Source organism: Vicugna pacos, chromosome 3 (genome assembly GCF_048564905.1).
Source record: "Vicugna pacos chromosome 3, VicPac4, whole genome shotgun sequence".
Classification (NCBI taxonomy): domain Eukaryota; kingdom Metazoa; phylum Chordata; class Mammalia; order Artiodactyla; family Camelidae; genus Vicugna; species Vicugna pacos.
Window position 1 is genome coordinate 48258921 of NC_132989.1, and position 7811 is coordinate 48266731.

The 7811-nt window shown below is 33.5% G+C and overlaps 1 non-coding gene across 1 annotated transcript; it reads right to left on the reverse strand.

The window, feature by feature from the left end:
- Positions 1 to 479: 479 nt before the first annotated feature.
- On the reverse strand, positions 480 to 552 carry TRNAS-AGA (transfer RNA serine (anticodon AGA)). The gene has a single exon. It is a non-coding gene; the product is annotated as a tRNA-Ser (tRNA).
- Between the last annotated feature and the right edge of the window lie 7259 nt (positions 553 to 7811).

Below are 7811 nucleotides of genomic sequence, written 5' to 3' on the forward strand. Positions count from 1 at the left end.
AATGCCCTTATTGATCTGAAGGATATTCTACTTTATCCAGAAGACAATGAGAAACTACTAAAATATTTTCAATGAGACAGCAATGTGTATCTTTTTCTTTATAAAAGATGTACAAAGGTAAATATGGGGAAAAAAACTGGTAGGTGGTCCGGTCATCAGAGATGATGTACAAGACAGTAACTCAGAATAGCAAAGAGCAGACAGAGACAGTAAAGAGAGGTCACATTTGAAAGTATTTGATGAGATATTTTTGGAAAAATAATAGTGATAACTTGTATTATGGGTGGGAGTGGAGGACGTGTCAAAAGATATTTCTATTTTCCACCTTGTTCAGTTGAAATTCCATTTCATTTTCTGTATATAATTATGCAAGAGTATAGAGCCAGGAGACACATCTAAATTTACTTTTTTAATTTTATTTTTTGGGCAGAGAAGATAATTTGGTTTGTTTGTTTGCTTGTTTATTTGTTTGTTTTTAACGGAGATACTGGAGATTGAACCCAGGACCTTATGCATTCTAAGCATGCACTCTACCACTGAGCTACACCTTCCCCCGACACAACTAAATTGAAAAAAAAAATAGTATCTAGAGGATAGAAAAGTTAGTTGAATGTAGGCATGAATAAATAGTATGGGCCAAAGGGCCAGGAGAAAAGGATAGCTCTGAGTTACAACAGTTCAAGGTCAGGTAGAAGAGTGCCAAAACCAGACTGAGAAGTGGCCAGTAGACAAACAGATCAGTGCAACACTGCAAAAGCAAGAAAAGTCAAGTGTTCCAGTAAGGAGGGAGGGTCAACACTTAACTACAGCTGAGAGTCAAGTAAAGTCGTTCTGAAATGTCCACTGGAATTGGAGACCCTCGGGAAAGTCATTATTATAGAGTGAGGAAGGTGAAAGGCGGATGAATAGAATTGTAGCCTGATTCCTTCAAAACAAAATAAAATTATGAATCTATCAAAAAATCAGGCTAACATTTTACTTTGCATAGGTCAGTACCAGTGATGAAATTAGCAACATTAATATGCCTAGAAATTTCCAGGCAGATGAAGCTGAATTTACAGAAGAAATGAAGCATCTTATCTAGTAATTCAGATATTTTTGAATCTAGAGATCTCATTGGCTAAGAAAAAGTACTGATACTGAAGAATTGAAGGCAGAAGTAAGAGATACGAGACAAATGGAGATTCTCAAGTCCTCTGTTTGAACTTACTATATTACATCATATGGACATTCTTTGATGTAATTATATTTTCAATACTTTTCTCCTTTCATGACTTTTTTGAGGGGCTATGAACAGCTTTTAAAATTAATGGATTTGAACAAGAAACCACTTCTATGTGGGATAAGAAAAAATTGTGTTTCTGGATTTGTTATCAAGCGGCTAACATATGTAGACATGCATACATGGAACTTTCAAAAATCCTAGATAGAGCAAGGAAGATTACAAGCAAATAAATGCTTATGATAATACATTCCTCAAGCCATAGGTCAATGCATGCCATAGGAGTTCAAAGAAATGATAGCTTTCTCCTAGACTGGCTCTAAGCTTTCTCTGTTTATCATTCTAAGCAGTGCACTATTTCTTGGAAATTGTCCAGTTAAATTGCCGTTGATCAGAACATGCACAGATATGGGCAAAATTACCATGTAACATTAAATCAACTTTTGATTAACTTTTTCATTTAGTACAAGGCATTTCATAAATGCCGAATTTCTTACTGACAGAAAGATTTTTCTCTACTCCACTAACTTAAGTGATCTGTTAAAATCTCATTGTCAACTTCCGGGGTGTTTTCTCCATTCAAATTTTTCCTTCCACTTTCACAAACATTTCTATTTTCTTACAGGTCCTTTTTATTTTCCTATATCTTTTTCTTTTCCTAGTTTGTGTATGCATGTGTATATGTCTATACGCTTAGCTACATCCCAGTTACATTATGGATAAAGGCAGTACTTTAGTGATAAGTCAATAAAAGAGCCATACATTTGCTAATGTCTGCTGATTAAAAACAAAAAGAAAAAAGTATATTATGTTTTTCTGTTAAAGCTAGTAAAATTATTATCTGACTGAGGCATACATGATGCAAAGTTAAATAGATCCAGAATCCCATGTCTGAAAACCTTGAGGTCACACATATTTTGGAGTTCATAATTATTCAAATTTTAGAAAGATAATATGTGCAAAGACTAGATTATATAATATTCCCAGCAAGTTCTAAAGTGACATCCTATAGTTATATAAATTAATATTACTGAAGTTAAACAGTCACCCTACTTAGGAATAGATAACAAATATTATATTTGTGTTTAGCTAGTCAAATCATATAGTAATAGATTGATAAGTGATGTGGATAAATCCATACTGCAAATATTCTAATACTTCTTAATTCAAAGAAAATGTTCATATTTCTATTCATTCTCTCTCTCTCTCTCTCCCCCCCCACTCTTCCCCCTCTCATGTAACAAATGTTATGTCAAGTTGTTTGGGAATCTTACTGAACAGGTCACTCCAATGTTAACACCTTTATTGTCATCAGGTTGGAGGTAGATATGTGGTGGAAGGAACAGAAACAGGATTCTCAAGTAAGGCGGCTGAACTTCGATAGGCTGCTTTTAAAGAGAGATTTCAGTTTGCTTTCCTCATTAAGTAGACTCCTGTCTAAGCAGTCTCTAATCGAGTAAAACTCCTATAACCTTCTGCTGATTAATAAATGGATCATGATCAAGGAAGGAAATTGGCTGATCACAATTTTTTTTACCATGGGGATTTCCCCACCTGTGTTCATAAACACTGCTCTCCTCATGCCCATCATTTATGCAATTTCTTCATCATCTATGGGATTGTCCAACAGAAACATTGTTATAAATTTTCACCATTCATTCTTTCAGTTTTCTCCAAGAACTATGATTTTTTTCAGTTATTATCAAATTTGTCAATGTAATTTTCAACTGCTTTATGATTTGCAGAAACCTTTTGTTATAGGTTTTCAGATATTTTACACAATGATGCCTCTTGAATCCCTGATTATTTAAACTTATCTTTAATATTCAGTTCTTTATGATGTATTCTAGCTTACTTCATACCAAACAAATCAGTTAGCCTTATGAGTTTACTCCTTTACTGTCAAATATATTTAATCAGTACCAGTTTTTATCTTTTTTATTTATTTGTTGTTTGTTTGATTATAGGATGTTTGCTGTTTTTCATTAGTTCTTGTAACCACTGTCAGACTTGTGTAGAAACTTCAACAACTTACATTTCTGTTTTTTTAAATCATATAGTAAAGACTTAAAGTAATGTGGGATTTTCTACATCACATTCCTCATTAAATTACCTCACAAAGACACCTTGATGAAATTTATATAATAGCAGCATTTGCTGAAATATTGATGGTAAAATTTGCTGTAATTTTCATTTCTTGATATTACCCATGGGGTTGTTTAACACTTTTTGACAATTTCACTAGTTTACACAATAGCACAAAATACAAAACAATAAACTAAATACTGATGAACAGAAATGTATGACTACTAGGAATACCAGATCTCAACAAGCACCTCCTATCAGTTCAAATAAGATTTTTGCACAAAATAAGTTTTATTGCCAAATGTACCCAAAAAAAGAAAATAAAAAGGAAATTTAGATTTTTGAGCTTTTTGGATTTTGAAATTGCCCTGAAAGACTGTAGAACTATATTGATTTAAGATAGATATTTTTAATGTCAGTATGGGGAAATACAGTTTGATAAATGAGTACTCATGATTAATCTTAAAATAGCTGCTAATAAAAGACATACTATTTGTTTAACTAACTCCATTATGAAAACTAAGGTTCACATTATACATTTACATTCTTAGTCATAAGATTTGCATTGATAATGAACATCTTTATGTGAATCAGAAAAGTTAAGAAATTCATATTTCTTGTGCTAAATAAATTAATCATTGTTTAGCTATATTACATAGTGCATGTAGACTTATAGCCAGCAAGACATTCAAAACTCCTCAGAAACTGTTCATCTCACAGTCACTGACCTTTTTCAACAAAAGGGACAAACATTTTTATTTTTTTAATTAATTATTTTGGGGGGAGGTAATTAGACTTATTTATTTATTTTACATTTATTCATTTTTAATGGCGGTACGGGGGGTTGAATCCAGGATCTCTTGCATGCCAAGCACGCACCCTACCACTTGAGCTATACCCTCCCCCTGGAGCATGTATTTTTAAATGCAAAGTATAATACAAAGAATAAATGGCAGCTAGAGCTGCAATACTTTGGATTTTTAAAATTTTTTTCCTGTTTTGAGTACTTTATATCCAATTTTCTCACTTCCAACACCTGTTGACATTTTAATTTTATATTATTGTGGTTGAAATGGTTTCCATTCACATTCCTAGGAAAGCAGCAATTTAGGATCTTATGCATTGTACTTACTTGTCTACTAAGCACATCTTTATTCTGTTCCTACATTGTGCCAGTCACTATTCTATGCATTTTGGACCCAGAGTTGAAGGAATCAAACCTTCTGAACTATGAAGAATTAAATATGTTAATACAGTAAGATTCTTAGAAGAGTATCTGACATGTAGTAAGCACTTAATAACTTATAGCTAGTAATAATATTAATGGTGACTATATTTTAGTACTAAGCAACTCTTCTACTAGCAAATACATACCGTAAATATACACAACAATTATAAGATCATTTTGTGTGGAGACTGATGCTTTGAAGTAAACACAGCAGGTAAAATGGGTCGGCAGGGGATGTTCTTTAGTTAGGATAGTGAGAAAAACAATTCCAGTGAGGAGCTGAAATTTGAACTTAAAACCTAAACGAAGGGAAATAACTGCAGAGGTTCCTGCAAGAGTTCTAGAGAAACAGCATTTCAGGTAGAGTGATATTTAGTGAAATGCCTGCAAGAAAGGAAAGAGATTAGTATGTTCAGAGGCTTAGAAAAGTGTAGTTGACACATAGTACACCAGGAAATAGGTAGGGGGTGAAGTCAGACATTTATAGATTATTATATGCCGTGGAAGAGAGTGAGTGAATCACAATGAGAAGCAATTGAAGGTCTTAAGAGGAATTGGGTCACCTGATATGAGGTTAAAATATGATTCTTGCTGCCCTTTGCTCATGTGTGGGAAGGAGAAGACCTGTTAAGAATCCAAAACTATAGTCCTAGTTAGACGTAATGTTGGTGTGAGCCTGTGTTAACAGTGAGAATGATGGATTCAGGATAGATTACAGAAGTATGTTCATGAAATAATACAAGGGAGGAGAGAAAGAGAAGAATCAAGAATGGGTTTTTTAACTGAACATCTGAAGAGTTAGGGGTAACTTTACTCTAGAGACTACTGCAGGAGAAACAGGTTTGATAAGTGAATGAGCTTGTATGTTGGGTGGTGATGATGGTTTGTGTGTATGTGTGTGTGCAAACATGACTCCTCTTTTACTATTCAAATAAGACAATGTTCTTTAAGTACAAACCTATGTGATAAATTCCCCTGATTATGTTACCAGAGAGGGAAAAGAAAATCTACAACAGCCTGTTTGCTTTTTTTAATTAGTCACTGATTTTATTAGTGTACAAAATGTTTCTTCTTTTAAGCTGGCTACCTAGAAATGGAGAGATAATTTCATGTTCAGTTACAATAAATGATTCATTTCAGATATGTAACACATTCACCTTTCCTTCTAATTGGATTTTGAGCAAACTTTATATTTTAATTGGTCTGCTTCATATGTGTTTTACTATTATATGTTACTTCAAACTAGTTTGGGGACTCCGTGAATCATAGATGAATAAATAAGTAAGTGAATGATTCAGTAACAAATATTCATAGCTTCAAACTCAGTCCACCAACAAATTTGGATAAATAGCAGCACTACATACAAAATGCACTAATTAAAAATGATAATATTATCTAGCACTTAATAAAATTAAGCAATGAGCCAAATCTGACCTGTGAATCATAAATTTCTTACCTTCTCTTTCCTGAAGAATTCGCATTTGAGTGGTTGAACATAGTTTTCTTACTAAATTGACAAAAATAGATGGTAAAATGTAGAAACAGCCAGTCTGCCTCAGAGCTTGCTCACATGTAGTATAAGCAAAGAGGCAAGAAATTATTTTAATTCATATACAGACCATGAAAAGTCTTATACACACGGTTTAAGAATTGCCCCCTGAAAATGCTAATTTACATATTCCTCTTCAATTGCTGAGTTAATGGAGAAGTACTGCATGCATTTAGTTTTAGCCTTAAAAGAGATGTGTAGAGCTTATTTTACTCTGTTATGCCTTCAGAGAAGCTGTCATTCTGGCCCTTAAGCACTTTACAAACACTGAACTCACTTGTACTCTGTCAGTTCTTAAATGATAGCATAGTCCCACACCCAATTCAAGGAAAACATCAATTGCTTCTGGCTTATCTTTTCCCCTTTGCAGCACAATAGGACTCTGCAGCCAAACTGCCTAGTGCAGCTCTACTGCATACTAGCTGTATGCTCTTGGACAAGCTGCTTGCCTTCTGAAGCTTCATTTCTCATTTGCAATCTAGACTTGATGTAGTATTTCTTCCATACAATCATTGATAATAAATAAGTCACTTAATATAGTTCTTCAAAAAGAGTAACTGTTAAGTTAAAATTAGCACTATCACAGTACCATTTATTCTTCTTCTGGACTCAATAACAGGAATGCTCACAGGAAAAGCAAATGATGGTAATTAATTTAAAGTTAAAGTTAATTTAAATTTAAAGAAATTTTAATAATTTCTTTTGGAGACTCTCCCTCCAGTAAAGCAGCAACAAAAAACCCTTGACTTACACAATCGAGTTCAAAAGTCAGGAGTATTTGGAGTCCACCTAGAATGTGTCAGGCACAGTAGTGAGTAAGCAATAGTTGCGTCTTCTTCATTTAGTTATATATTAGGGAAGATAAAGCAGATATAAATTATTTGCATGAGCAGTGGGACTAAAATGGAGAGTGTTGGGGGATGCACAGCAATCATCAATGCCTTGAATAAATACATTAGCTGTGGTTTAAGAAGAATAAATATATATAAACTGAATGAAGAGAGAGGGATAAATGAGCTCAAAACAGGAGAAAGACCAAAGATGATATATAGCCAAGAAGTGTATGGAAAGATGTTCAACATCACTAATCATTGTCAGCAAAATGCAAATCAAAACCACAATGAGGTACCATTTCAAGCCCATTCGGATGGCTTCTATAAAACACACACACCCATACACACATATACACAAACTGAAAATAACAAGAGTTTTTGACATTGTGGAGAAATTGGAACCTCTGTGCACTGTTAGTCAGATTATAAAATGCTGCAACCACTATGGAAACAGTATGGAAGTTTTTCAAAAAATTAAAAACAGAACTACCATAAGATCCATTTTTTTCATTTCTGGATATATCTCTAGAAGAATTTAAAGCAGGACCTCAAAGAGATATTTACACACTCATGTTCATAGTAACACTTTTCACAATAATGAAGAGATGGAAGCAACTCAAATGTCCATCCATGGATGAATGGATAAAGAAAATGTGGCATATGCATACCATAAAATAGTATTCAGTCTTAGAAACGAAGAAAAGTCTACAATATCGATGAACTTTGAGGACATTATGCTAAGTGAAATAAGCCAGTTACAAAAATACAAATGCTGTATGGTTCCACTTATATGAGGTATATCTAAAGTAGTTAAATTTATAGATCCAGAAAGCAAAATGCTGGTTATCAGGGTTTTGAAAAAAAAAGGAGGATTGCTGTTTAGTATTTACAGAG